This window comes from Carcharodon carcharias, chromosome 15 (genome assembly GCF_017639515.1).
Source record: "Carcharodon carcharias isolate sCarCar2 chromosome 15, sCarCar2.pri, whole genome shotgun sequence".
NCBI lineage: Eukaryota > Metazoa > Chordata > Chondrichthyes > Lamniformes > Lamnidae > Carcharodon > Carcharodon carcharias.
In genome coordinates this window covers 125,596,676-125,611,892 of record NC_054481.1, presented here as the reverse complement: position 1 = coordinate 125,611,892, position 15,217 = coordinate 125,596,676, and the positions used below count along the sequence as shown (strand labels likewise).

Genomic DNA, 15,217 nt, shown 5'->3' with positions numbered 1-15,217 from the left:
CTGTCCCCACTTTCATGCAGCACCCAATCTGCCCCCCACTTTCATGCAGCACCCACTCTGCCCCCCACTTTCTGCAACACCCACTCTGCCGCAACTTTCATGCAGCACCCACTCTGCCCCCCACTTTCATGCAGCACCCACTCTGCCCCCCACTTTCATGCAGCACCCACTCTGCACCCCACTTTCATGCAGCACCCACTCTGCACCCCACTTTCATGCAGCACCCACTCTGTCCCCACTTTCATGCAGCACCCACTCTGCCCCCCACTTTCATGCAGCACCCACTTTCATGCAGCACCCACTCTGCCCCCACTTTCATGCAGCACCCACTCTGCCCCCACTTTCATACAGCACCCACTCTGCCCCCACTTTCATGCAGCACCCACTCTGCCCCCACTTTCTGCAGCACCCACTCTGCCCCCCACTTTCATGCAGCACTCACTCTGCCCCCACTTTCTGCAGCACCCACTCTGCCCCCACTTTCATGCAGCACTCACTCTGCCCCCACTTTCTGCAGCACCCACTCTGCCCCCCACTTTCATGCAGCACTCACTCTGCCCCCACTTTCTGCAGCACCCACTCTGCCCCCCACTTTCATGCAGCACCCACTCTGCCCCCACTTTCTGCAGCACCCACTCTGCCCCCCACTTTCATGCAGCACTCACTCTGCCCCCACTTTCTGCAGCACCCACTCTGCCCCCACTTTCATGCAGCACCCACTCTGCCCCCACTTTCTGCAGCACCCACTCTGCACCCCACTTTCGTGCAGCACCCACTTTCATGCAGCACCCACTTTCATGCAGCACCCACTCTTCCCCCCCCCCACCCCCAAAGTTTACATCCTGAGCTGCAGCCTCTCCCTTCAGTGAAACATTGTTTCTGGACATTGAGCTTTTAAATCAATTCAGTCCTCTTTCTCCTTGGCGCTGATTGGCTGGCGGGGTTTGCGGGCGGCGGGCTGGCCCAATGAGAGCGGCGGTTACTGGTGGGTGCGCGGTGTCCTGTGGTTACTGTGTTACCCTGGGCTCTGCTCCTTCACTCTCTCTCTCTCTCAGGGATCCTGTTGTCTCTCCAGAAAGGAGAGAGAGAGAGAGAGAGAGAGAGAGGGGGTGGGAAAAGGAAAAAAAAAACCCAGCCACACTCCCAACAACAACAACAACAACAAAAGCATCGTCCTCAGCTGTAAAGGAAAACAAAGACTCGAGAGGGAAGGAAAGAAGAACATACACGAGAGAGAGAGAGAGAGAGAGAGGGAGAGGGAGAGAGAGAATAACCTGGGGGAGAAAGGAGAAAATTCAGATGCAATCTCCACCAACTCTTCTCTTTCTTTCCCTTGTGAAGCTCCAGGCAACCAAGGCACTCATGCAGTAGAGGGACAGAAGGTAAGAAAATGGGTTGAAAGATTGGATGTGGGGTTTTTTTTTTTGTATTGTGTGTGTATGTGTTGTGGATTCATTGTGACTGGGACTGGCACTCAGCAACTCACCCAGCCGCACACACACACACACACACACACACACACTCACTCACTCACACCAAGTCCTTTATCTCTCAACAGCTCTTTCACTTTAAACCCTCCACCTCTTCTCCCCCCCCCGCCCCCCCACTCTCCTCCCAACCCACCCCCCCCCCCCACACACACACACTCACACCAAGTCCTTTATCTCTCAACAGCTCTTTCACTTTAAACCCTTTTAAACCCTCCACCTCTTCTCCCCCACCCCCCACTCTCCTCCCAACCCACCCCCCACACACACACTCACACCAAGTCCTTTATTTCTCAACAGCTCTTTCACTTTAAACCCTTGTAAACCTTCCACCTCTCCTCCCCAACCCACCCCCCCCACTCTCCTCCCCAACCCACCCCCCCCACTCTCCTCCCAACCCACCCCCCACTCTCCTCCCAACCCACCCCCCCAACTCTCCTCCCAACTTCCCCCCCCCCCCCACATTTCTCCTCTTTTAAAATTTGAACCTCCATATACCAGAACAAGTATGACCATTGTGTGTAATGTTAAAGCTGGAGGAGTGACACTTGTGGAGATTGAGAGTGCTTTTTTTTTAAAAAAAAAAAATTGTGGCTTCTCTGCACTAACATTTATTTACGTGTGTTTCAACTCCTGCCCGAGAAACTCATTTATGATGTGTTGCTTCTCGTTTCTTTCCTACCCACCCCCTCATTCTTCTCTGTGTTTGGAACCTTATAGATGTGATAATGTTGGGTTACAAATCTCGCGAAAAATGTGTGAAGATTAGATCTGGTGTTGTTTTGGTGGAGTAGGCCTTATATGTATTGTCTAACCCTCATTATCTGGGCTGAACTAAAAGTAGACTGTGGTGTTTGTTTTTGTGTGTGTGTGTATTTTAATGTGGCGGTGTGAGCACTGCTCATTCACATGTTTGCAAAGAATGATAGTTTTAAAAAAACCTCCCCAATGGTATAGGATTTGGACTGAAACTCAAGGTCTAAAAAAATTAGCTAAGTGTGAAATTTGTTTGATTTCTTGGAAAGATTAGAAACTGCAGTTTCTCACCCCATTATAAATAAATGCAAAATTTGAAGAAAGCTTGCCATATATGTTTCTGTGCTTCTTTGTTACAGGAATGGATTTAATGAGCTTTTAGTTGCAGATTCAGCCTTTGATTTGCTATTCTGTGTAAAACAAAATACAGCAATTGGGCTGTTATGCTATATACTATGTGGATAACTAAGGTCATTAATGATTGAGATATGGGTGTGGAATGTGTATATTTCACTGTGGTTATTGAACATTTGGATTGTTGAATGTAAATATACTTGTTTACTCAGACGGTGTGATTCCAATATATTACAAATATTTGCATACGTTGAAATAGTCTGCTATCAGATATGCAAAACCAGGTCAATAAAACATAAAGATTAAGAATGATGCACTATAAAGTTTTTTTTAGTCAGATTTCTTTCAAAGGACGAATGTCACGCAGCAAATTGTAGAACAGACATAACTCCTACATACTGAATAAATAGGAATTCCAGTGGTGACAATGACAAAATGCTGTGACTAATGCTTTAAGAGCTGATACTAAAATTGAATGGTATCTATATGTAAACAGAGGCTTTACACATTTCAAGATGTGTGCAACAATAACTGTGAAACTGAGTGCTAGTGTGTTGCCCGGATTGTAATACAATCAAGGGGTTCAGATTTCATAAACTGTGAGAGCACAGCTTCAGTGGTTTGTGAGCATCAACTGACTCTAACCCCCAAGATTGGGTTACAGCCTGTAACTTACTCCAGCGCAGCTGTTATATTATGGTAGTGGCTGTGTTTTTTTTGTGCTTGCTGGTGGTTACTGTGCTGTGGTGTCTATTGTCTGTTGCAATTCTTTTGAAGGCAGCAGTGGGATGAGGGGGTACAACAGCTGTTATGGTGAAAGATCTAATGTATATATCCCGTGACAGGGGCCAGTCATACATGAAAAATTTCCCTCTGGCAGCAATATATTGCTTAGTAAACAACCACTTGGCGAAACATGTTGAGGGGCTGCGTAACCTGCATCATTTTCTTTTACCTGCTTATTTTCTCTTTTCTTTCCTGAAAGCATCAGTTTCTTGATACCCTCACTGACATCAGTTGCCCTCGAGTACCTCATTCAAACAGTAATTATTTATCTATGAGCCTTGATGGTGAGTATTGGCAAGATATTTGAATCTGGGGGCATCACAGCTGAGCCTGATCCTCTTCTTCCCCTAATGTTGGCAGATGTATATTTTCCAGCTGGGACCACTGGATTTAAATCGGGAGTAGGAATCTTGATTGAATTCTCCATCCTTTAATCTGAATTCAGTTTTAGTGGCCCTACATGGCCCTGACTGAGTTCAGCTAACAGCATAGGGCGAGGATTGAACCTTAGATCTTTATGCTTGCTGTATAAGCTTGCTGAACCATCTGAGGAAATCCACCCCCCCCAACCCCCCACCCAAACCCTCCCATTATCTTTATCTCTTACTCCCCACACACTCCTTCCCCAATAACACCAGTAGAGCGTTCTGCCTTGAAACATACTTGGATGCGTATTTACAAATGGTCAAATACATATCAGCAAAATCCTGTGGTTTGAATGAAACATTTGAATTTGGGGGAGGTTAGATAACTACCACATTTTTTTTTTGAATTGAGATACAGTGAGTGGTGAAATGATCTGAAATGTGATTTGTTCAGTATGAAGAATGATTTCAGTGCTTTGCTTGTCAATTGTCACACAATGGTGCCATGGCATAACCATCCCAGATCAAGAGCCCATTAACTTCTTTCTGTCCTCGGACAAACAGAACATTGCCCTCCCAAATTCATTTCACTTCAATTACTAATTGAAATACAAGGTTTCTTATTCTAGGCTTGTTGCTTGATTTAGTAATTGTTGAGGACACAACACTTCACTATTTTACAATAGCTTTAATATGCTGTTGAGAGTGGCTGCTAAGTAAGATAATTAACTGATGTAGTTGTAATTATTAGTGCTGTAAAAATATTTATATAATTTGAGGTCTTGAATATCATGTGAACAGAATGTTGGTGTGCTTTGCCTAAATGTGAAGGACCAACCAGCAGTGAGTATTAACATTGTGCAATATATTAGTGAGGTTACACTTGGAAATTCTTACTCCTAAAGTGATTTAGATGCATCAGAAAAGTTGCAGCTTACTGAGAGAGCAATTAATCCTGTACTCTGTCCACTACAGGACTTGTGGAACAACAAGTGTTCAGTTCAACTAGCTGGAGAGAGAGTGAAAATATGTTATAGATTTTAAAAATAAAGATTAGATAAATTGAATTGATGAAGTGAAATGAGGATACCTCTCAAAACAGAACTGTCTCCTGTGGTTATGGTCCTGGACCAATTATCCGGAGATAGAGTTCAAGTCCCATTGCAGCAGTCATGTAATTGAATTCTGGTATTTGTTGCCCTGCATTAAAGAAAATAACCATGAAAGCTAGTAGATTATAGGAAAAGACACACCGATTCACTCATGCCTTTCAGGGAAGTGAACTTGTTACCCCTGTAAACTTTTAACTCATCGTAAACTCTGCGGCAGTGTCCTATCACCAAGCCCTGTTCATCCGTGACCCCTGTGTTCGCTCAAATAAATTAGTCTCTGATCCAGCATGCCTCGATTTTAAAATCCTCATCCTTGTTTTCAAATCCTGCTGTAGCCTTGCCTCTCCATAATCTCTGTAACTTTCTCCAGCCCAGTAACCAATGTCCCTGCTAAGCTGTGTGGGTGCATGGCCATACAGCAGCCTGAAAGGTATAGCACAGGCCTTGTTCTGTGATTCAGTACAAGTGTGTGCGGCCATGCTACAAGCGGTATGTGCACAACAACTAAATTTTAAAGAGGACATGGCCTACAACCTTCTGAGATCTCTGCTCCAATTCTGACCTCCTGAATACCCCTGATTTCCCTTGCTCCATCATTGGCAGTCATGCCTTCAGCTGCCTTGTCCCTAAACTCAGAAATTATCTGCCTCAACTGCTTCCCCTCTCTCTCCTCTTTTCTCTCTCGCTCTCTCGTGTGTTCTCCGTCCCCTTTTAAGATGGTTCTTTTTGTCCGAATATCTCCTTATGTGGCTCAGTATCACATTTTGTTTGTTAAAGCTGCTGTGAAACACCTGAGGATGTTTTACAACATTAAAGTTGCTATATAAATGCATTTATTGTTATTGTTGTACATAGAGTCATGTACACGTGACTCTAGGCACACACTGATGCAGCCCAGCAAGCCACTTTCAATTTTACACATTGGAACAAGAAGGCGGCTCACTGCCACCTTTTCAGGGCAATTACATATATATGCAGCAGCACCCTCCTCCCAAGTACAAACACAGACATAATGAAAAAAACACCGAGGAACCCATAAAGCATTGTGTGGCATTAACTTAAGAAGTAAGCTGTTACAGAATTGCAGAAACACGGTACACTTACTGAAGAGAACATAAAATTGTTGAGAAAATAATTGAACACAATTCTGTCTGTCAGTTAAGGGCAGAATGTGGATGCCAAGGCAGAACAGTGGGTTAGACTGGTCTTTTTTCATTTCGGCAGCCAGGGTTCATGTCCAGACTGATAGCAGAGAGCACTTTAATTTGCCCGGTGCCTGTAAGCATTCTGAAATGAGTTCAGTTCAGTCCTTGGTGGACTGGAGTCTGTAGCGCTGAAACCTCAATATAAATTGGCACTAAGATTGCGAGATTTGTTCAGAGGCCAAAAGATGAAATGGTGTGGAAAATGCATAGTGGTGAATGATTTTCTAAGCTTGAGTTTAAGACTTATTGTTGGGGCAAAAGGAAGTTTGCTCTGGGACTACTTAATGCTGAACTTGGCCTGGGAGTGCTTGATTAATCAACTCCCCATGACTGATGCAGATGCTGCGGGACAAGACGACGAGAGGTACACTGACCTCCTAAAAAGGCTGCTGTATCTGATCATTCAGGAGCATTCGGTTGCCTTTGTGGATGCTTCCATTTTTAATAATCAAGGGTTGCCCGAGTAAATTTGGCCGACGGGTGCCCTACTCAGTTGTTAAACAGCATGTCATATTGGTCAGTCAACATTGCAGCTAATGCCTCAGTGTTGGTTCATTTTTGTAAGCGGTTGTAAGTTGATGTGGAATAGGTTTATAAGCTATTTACACTAACCTCATAGCCCAGCCTCACCTGCTGCGAGTTCATGATTTCTTATTTTGAACACCTGCATCTTGTCCTGTTGGGATAGAAAACAGAACATTTTATAGTGATGTTTGCATGCGGGGGTGGGGGTGAAGCGGCTTGATGATGATAGACCAGGTTTAAAGTCATAAGATGTTTATATTGTAATTTCAAGTTGTAAAGTAAATGCACAGGGGTTTTACATGCCCAGCATTGTACCAGTATTACCTCTATTATGGGTTTATATTGATGTGTTTGTGTAAAAATTCTATCAATGTGCAGAAAGATGTTAATCTCTCAGATTTGAATGGTGGAGCGGTTGTTCGACTATGTTACACTTTACAGGCTGCACTTCCATGGAACTGAATTGTGGAATAAGTAGCTTTGGAACAGTTATCAAACCTGATAATCTGTACCGTCCATGACTTTAATCCAGGTTTTCCACTGTGTGATGTTAAGAGTACAGTTTCTGCATAGTTTGGTGGATTTCTGGATGACCAACTACCACAGAAGTGAGATGCAATCACTAAACAACATTTTTTGGTGAATAGAGGAAAGCATGTGTTTTTTTGTGTGGTGCAGTTTGCAGACATTTTGAATTGTGTATGGAATGCAAACCTTTAATGTAATTGCATTTGTATAGTTTTAAGAAATGTATACATTTGCTGTTTACTTGTAAAATCAACAATCTGCCTGTCTCCTTCCTGTGTAACTAATTGCCATCTCAATAGTTAAAGGTATATCCAGGTGATTTATATTTTTGTGATTTTCAGTTATCTCTTTTCATAAATGTGAGGTAGGTGGTGTCTGTATTGGAGCAATTTTATTAATTTTCTCAATGAGATGGTTTAGGAAACACTAGTCTGTATATCCCAAGTTTGTTTCTTTGTGTTGCCTGTGTGCGTGCCTGAGTCATGAGGACATGCAGGCTTGAACCAGTAATAACTGCAAACACCTTAGGAATCAGTCCCTGGCCATCTGTTGTTTCGTAGAAAATACAGCTTATGCCTTTAGAGCTTGCTTGAATAAGTAGAGAGTTTGAAATTCCTGTTATTTGTGTCCAAAGGCATGCAAATAATTTTTAGGATGCATAAAATGCTATACCAGCCAGATGCCTGTAGAATGAATGGGTACATAAAGCTCAAGCTACCTGCTTATATTTTATTTGCTATGCTTTCTAAATCTGCAACAGAACAACTTTCCAGACACATTGTCCCACCAAAGCACTTGGTACAAGTTAAAAAATTTATGATTGCGTATAGTATTTTGGTAAATGTGTAGTTTTAATTCAATTTGTTTGTAAGTATTAAGTAATTTTAATTGAACATTTAATGCAAAATTTGCAATTTCACAGGGTTAAAAATACCAGGTCAATGGTTTATTTTCAAGTATTTTGCATCCTGTGTGCTGACCTCTTTGTTATTAACTTCCCAGAACTACACAGATCTAGGCAGACATGATAACATATCTATTACTAACAGACCCTTCCATCTCGTTTATATAATCTATTTGTAAAAATGGTCCATAATAACTTTAATGTTTGTAAATATTTACAGAAGGAACGTTTATTGAAACTATTTTGTACATTGTGCTTTACGTTCAGCTTAAAGATGTAGAGTTGGAGTTATTGCTTGCAGATGTTGAAGTGCTGGTGGTATTGCTGAACGTTTAAGTAATAAAATTATTTTGTGTTTCTTTATCCTTGGAGACTGAGCTGGAATCTGCATCTGAACAGTTGGTGGCATAAGCTCTTGTTTGTGAAAGTGCCCTGTTTTAGACTAGCGGTTATTTCATGAATGGGAAGGGAAAGCATGGCTACTGTCTCTAGTGATTTTAGTGGTATCAGGCTGCTGTCAAAATGAAGAGAAGAAAGGATTTGCAAGTGCCAAAGTATTATTCTGTGTTGATGCATGTATAGTTATATAAAAAAAATTCCCCCTCCAGTTCCTTTTTCTTTTAAAAGGCACCGACTTATATTGGGGTATGTTTGTTTATGAGCTAGCCGCTCTCCTGTTATTCTTCAGTGGCCATTCTTTACTCACCAGCTAGACCCATGTTTGCTGGCAGACTATTTGACAATTGTGGGCAGTGCAACTGAACTATGCACAACACGTGCATGACCTGATTATTTTACCACCACGGCTCCCCACCTCAGACTTCTTCCCGCTGTCCTCTTGGAGACATTGAAACTAACGATAAGGCCCTAATCATTACACCAGCTAGGACCTGCAAATTCAATACAGACTGAGGATTGATCTTGGTCCCTTTCTAGTTTATATCTGTAAGTTCTGCATTAATGACTTTCATTGGGAATGGCATTTTTTAAAAATAAAAGCATTTTAAAATGGTGAGGCAAGACTAGAGCCTAGGTAAATATTACAGCGGGCTAATATAATATAAGGATGTGAGGCTATGCAGGCTATCAAACAACAATGTTTCATTACTGCTGCAAATGCTTATAAGAACTTAAATATAGTCAGAAATGGGAACTAAATTATGCGACTTCTTCAGGAATATTTGTTCTTATTTGTGACGTTTATGAGGCATTTGTTATGAAAGCAATACCAGATGGCAGTAAATTGCTACTTGCAAAGTCTAGGTGGATGACAGAACTGGAATATTAACATGACATACTTCTGTTTTTCTCCCACCTTTACTCTCAAGATTATAAAAATCTAGTCTTCAAACCAGGCAGAATAAGTAATTCACTGCTTTTGAAATACTTTGAGTATTGCTCAATTAATTGTAATTAAATCTAAAATAGTGAAAATGATGCATTTGGAAATTTGACTCAGAAGTTGAAGATAAATTAGTGTCCAAATTTCTGTCCAGTTTTCGTCTCTTTATTTTCAAGGTAACTTAAAAGTTGTGACTTGTATTTATATAACTCTGGGTGCAATTCCCTGTCCACCACATTGACTTCACTTAAGTGTGGGTTTCCCCACCCTAATCCACATTCAAATATTTACACCAGATGAGATCTGCTCACATCAGCTGCACAAGATCTGAATCTAGGACCTTGGTTTAGTGTCGCATTTCCTTAACAAACTTTGGTCTCCATTTTCATCCGAGTTCTGGCTTTGTGATTCACGTAAATTCTGAGGCAAAGAATAAAGGGCAACAAGCAAATACATAACTCCTGGGCTTGAATTTGGTTTCAGAAAGTTTGTGGCTCTACTGATGGCCGAATGGGTAAAGGCAAACCTAATGCAACAATAAACCAAGGCCCTAAACTCAGTTCCTACACAGCTGACGTGAGCAGACCTCATCTGGTGTAAATAGTCAAATGTGAGTGAGGGAGGAGAAACCCCCAAACTGGGTCCCATTTCCTGATTTCCATCCAGAAATGTTTACTGGAAAGTGAGTATTAAGAAACTAGACAGGCTTGATTGTGATGACCTTGTACATTTACTGTCTAGGTTCATACAGAAAGAATGGTCATTTGGGCACGTATCAGAGGACTGTGAGCAACTGTGATACCTTTAGATCAGCAAGTGTAATGTCTTCAGAAGAGCAGAAAATGGAAAAAAAATTCTATTTATGGATGTCATTAAAAAGATAGTTTCCCTTCCTTACCCACTCCAACATTTTAATATTTTCTTGGAGTCTTCCACATCATTCTTCATTCTTTGGGTTGTAAAGCTTCCTTTCCTGTGTAGAAGTGTTCACCAGTGCTTCTCATGAAACTGTAAGTATGAAGTGTGAGTGTGGCTGGCTGAACCTGTGAGAATGTCTTTGTGAAATTGCCTGGTTTTTGTTGTGTCTCAATTAAAGGACAGCATGGATCAGGAACTTATTGTGTGGGGATTCCCCATAGTCTTGGGCAATACCAACATTCCATCTGAGGGAGTATTGCTGGATGTTGTGCATTTGTTGTGTGTGCGTTGTTCTATGAGGGCTGAGAAACAAACTGAAGTCTATTACACAAGCTGTTTGTATTTCAATCAGTCCAGCTGATATTGGCCCAGATTTTGCAGTTGGCGACGAGCGAATAAATGATGCTAGTTGTTCAATATGCTTACAGTTGCCTGCAGACTTTTTAAACGATTTTGAGTGGCAACTTAACCATCAGGAATGTGGTGCAGCGTGGTGTCCTCTACAGGGATCTGGGATCTTAATGAGCAAGAAAAGCAACAGTCTGTCTATTCAACTAATTGGATTGAAGAATCCTTATTGTGGCATGCAGAGCTTCAACCAGGAAGTGTAAGCTCGGATAGTTAATTCAATACAAAATCATATATACATAAAGCAAAATAAAGAGAGGGAAAGAAAGATGAGATTGCGAGAGGTAAAAGGCACGAAGAAAAAGTGAAAACAAAATTATAAAAATCTCCAACAGTAATTCAAACCTGCAGGAATGAGACTCCATATTAGCACAGAAGCTTTACTTTTGCCAGAGAGGTTGTTTAGCAGTAATTAAGACTTGTCGTGACGTTAAAAATTCACTTACACATGAATGGACAGGCCCTAATGCCTTCTGGTGTGTTTAGTGGATATCTAGTGGGTAAATGCTGCAACTACACAGCCTTTGTGTTCCTGAATCTGTCATTTATTTTCAAAGCTTCAATGAATTTTAATGAAAAAAGTAAGAACATCAAAACATGATAAGAAATGGAACCACAAAAACAGAGATTTTCACTGGGTAGTCTGACTCGGTTTTCACCTTAGCTCCATAACTGACGAGAAAAGGTTACTTAGAAATCACCATCACGTTTATTAACTAAGTCATTCTTTGTCGATATTTAGTGTTTTTATGCATTTTTGATAAACAGTGTTAGTCATGGTGAAAAATGTCAAGCCTTATGGAATGGACAGCTGATGTCACAATCTTAGAAATGTCTGGATGTAGGATAAAAGCTCCCTCTACTCTGCCATGTTAATACTCTTCAATTCCAACTTCGAAAGCGTGCTATCACTGAGCATTTCTATTTCCTACACTAGCCATCCTTGCAGTCTGCCTGAGTGAGACTGTCAAATTATAGGCAGTTTTCTGCTATGGATTTGTGGCCAAAAGGAACTTGGCTAATTTGGTTAAGATGCTTAAACTCATTTTGCATAGAACTCTTACAGCTGGCAGAGTAAGAGGAGCCTTTCATCTCATCAGTCTGGCCTGCATCTGAACCCTGGTCTCAGATGAAAGGACAGTATGTTAAACTACTGTGCTAAACAGTCCCACCCTTTTCCTTTTTTCCCTATGTAAAAGTTGCCTCCTGAATGCACCAAGGCTTGCTTATTTCCAGTCACTCTCGTGGTTTTGTTTAATTTTTAAAAAGTAATCTCTTCCTGTGTCTCGCTATAAAAACAGCTCTCTTCATTTCAGTGGGTTTGCAATCTGTTTCACTGATTCTAATGACTGATTTTGGCAGGACTATTCTTTTTGTACTTTTCATGACATGGAAATTTTAGCAAATTATTTTATATTTGTTTTCTGACCAGTTTATTTCCTCTCCACTAACTAAGTGAAACATAACTCTTACTGCAAAGTAATCAGTCATTTAAATTTCTACCTGAGGCACGTGAAATTTGGAAACAGTGAGAAGCTGCTTTTTTGTGAGAGCCATTCATTTTATATATTTTTTGGTTTGATGAAGGAATGTAAGGCCATTGTGTCTTAGGAGGAATAACGAGCAATCTTACTGCTCGTGAAGACATAGGGCACAGATGGTAGAAATTCCATGGGAGAATAGGAAAGAGAGAAGGAAGTTAAAATTTAAATGTTTACAGAGAACATGTAAGATCATTGTCACCTTGTAAACACCTAAATTAACTCAAGTCAGGTGTAAAAGGTAGCCAGTAGATCCAAGATTTGCAACTGCACTGGGGTTGCATGCTGTTTAGTGCCAAAATGGTGTGAAACTACTCTCAGATCAGACTCTGGTTTGGATTTATGGTATAATTTAAACATTACTGCAGAGTGGAAAATTCTTCAATGATACTGAGTGCAGCAAATGTTTGTGGTATATTTTTACTATAAGTTTGTGCTAAAGAACCTACAAAATTTGCAGCACTTTGAAATGACTGGCGATAAATGTGATTACAGTTTGGGGTCTGTGCTGTCTTTTTATACTGCAGTTAATAACATTGGTTACACCTAAGTGCCTTAATCAATGTGATAATTGCACTGAAAATTAGTCTTTGTTTCTTTTCCTTCATTTCGTTCCTCCTGTCCTGAAAGCTCTGACTCACTCATATCTGTCAACCATTTTCTAGTATCTTGCCTAGGTGGAAAAAAGTTGCATAATTTAGTTAAAATAAACATGCAGTTATTTCCACCATCACTCTTGATATCCCGGACTCCTCATTCATGGGACTGATTTTTATATTATCTACCTATCTTATCTGATGTTTCAAAAAGTGCCCCATTTCTATGTATTCTTCACCCGTTTGTCAAAAGCTTTGTTTAGTCTCACAGTAAACTAAAGTAGCAAATATATTATATTTGATGTTCTGAAAGACTGTAGGTTCTAAGTTTTTCTTTGTTATATTTTTTCTAAATATCTGCTTCTGCAATCTACTAAACGGATTGGTTGTCTACATTAATGTGTAGAACTTACAGTTGCTCTCTGTTAGATCTTCTCCAATCTCAATCTTGGTAATCCATGCGTGTGTAGTTGACTCTGCCAGTGTATGTATACAAAGCGCAGGCATCATGACATCAACATCACGGAGGTCATGTGTGGAACCTGGTGAATTCCACTGCAGCCATGATATTAAAATAAAGATATACACATTGAACCTGACTCAATCACTTTCTCAGACACTTTACTGAGCTCTGAAGAGTAGCGGCAATCAGAAATCCCCAGTTTACTTTTTAAAAATCATCTCAGCTGTTGGTCTCAGCAAATTTGGCAAATGTATTCTTGTTGGTTTTGCTGGCAGTGTGGTACTTGTGTATTCAGGAGCTGGCACCACTAGTGACTTTCATGTGCTTTGTGTTTTCGTGTGATGTGGCTGCAATGAAAGCTGAATAGTTGAAACAATGCATTAAATATCTAGGAACTGTACATGTGAACAGTTCAATTGTAAAATTCTCTTTGAATAGTTAAAGCCATTTGAAGAATGATGTGGAAAATCAGTTTGAATATTTTATTGAAATTTTGTAAAGTTTGTAAGATGCACAATTCTGTTGACACTCTCTCTGTAATCAAAAGGGAGTTGTCTTGCCCACGCTGACTTATGCAATTGTTCATTAATGCAGTTTGACTTGAACTGATTACTGAGCATTGGTAAGAGGCCTTTTCTCTCATAATTGTGTGTGTCATAGGGAAAGGAGAAGTAAAAAATTAATTTAAGAGGGAGGAATGCAGTTGTGTTGACCATTAGTGTTGTATTGCTCAATGCTACAGATGCAGGGTGAGTTCTACCTTTGCATTTCTTGTAGTTGCTGTGCTGAAGACCATTGTGTAATCTACTTTATTAAAAAAAATGGTAGAACACACTATTTTATAACTCACCACTTTTTATGTCAGAAAATGAAAATCTACATGCCAGAACTCCACTGTTGTAATTGTAGTTGGCAATGATATCTGAAGATTAGATCTCCCAAAAGGAAAGCTCGGAAGTGGGTGTTTGGATGGGAAATGTAAAATTGGAAAAGTAGTCAGAATGCTAAGTGGTTCAAGGCTGTAACACACTGTAGTGGGTTCAGATGACGCATATAGATTGCTTGTTCTTTGTCTTAATTTAGTGTATTCAACCTTCTATCATTCACTAAAGTATTTTTTATGTTCTGCATAGCATAAGAATCTGTTATTATTCATATTTTTGTTAGTGCTGCCATAATGGTATAAAAATGCTAATATATTTAATGTCCCAATATGCTTCTTGTGAGGTACTCCAAGTTAGTACCCCTAGTGCCATCAGTGATGGACCTTTAAGCATCAGCACTTCACCTTGGCGCCAAGTGTTCTTTCCAGATGTAACTTGAGTTCTGCAGCACAAGCATGAGCAAGGCATGAAAACTTCACATGCCTATTGTTGCACTTTATTGATATCCTAAAGAGGAAATCTGTCCTGAAATTTTGGCTGTGTGGAAATTTCACAATATTTACTTAAGTCCTTTTGGAAGTCGAATTTATTTACATATCACCTTTCATGGCCGCAGCATGTCCCAAAGTGCTTCACAGCGAATTAATTACTTGAACTATTGTTTCATAGACAAACCTGTGGTAGCCAATTTGTACAATGCTAGATTTACAACAGCAATAAGTTAAATGTCTAGTTGTTCTGTTTTGGTCGTCCTTGTGCCCTATGCTTTTCCTGCCGACATGGAAGGAGTTTACTCCTTGGAAACGCCTCAACGTATCAAGAATGAAAGCTAAGACAAAAGTGCTGCACATGCTGTATGCTGATGATGCTGCACTGGTTGCCCAGACAGAAGATCGGCTCCAAAGGCTCATGGATTGTCTGTCCCGTGCCTGTGATATGTTCTCCCTCACCATCACTGTCAAGAAAACTGTAGTTATGGGACAGGGTGTTGCATCTCCACTTGTGATGAGGCTCAAAAACACACCACTGGAAGCAATCAGCTG

At 40.7% G+C, this 15,217-nt stretch overlaps 1 protein-coding gene across 8 annotated transcripts in view; it reads left to right on the top strand.

The window, feature by feature from the left end:
- Positions 1-1,041: 1,041 nt before the first annotated feature.
- Positions 1,042-15,217, top strand: part of rerea (arginine-glutamic acid dipeptide (RE) repeats a) — a 505,448-nt gene continuing 491,272 nt past the window's right edge. For 5 of the 8 annotated variants that reach the window (XM_041206431.1, XM_041206430.1, XM_041206429.1 and 2 more), the window contains exon 1: positions 1,044-1,382. The gene's annotated coding sequence lies outside the window, so the exon portion shown is untranslated. Of the gene's footprint in view, positions 1,383-15,217 lie in introns of all 8 variants that reach the window. The other 3 variants (XM_041206432.1, XR_005945305.1, XM_041206433.1) reach the window with 3 other exon arrangements.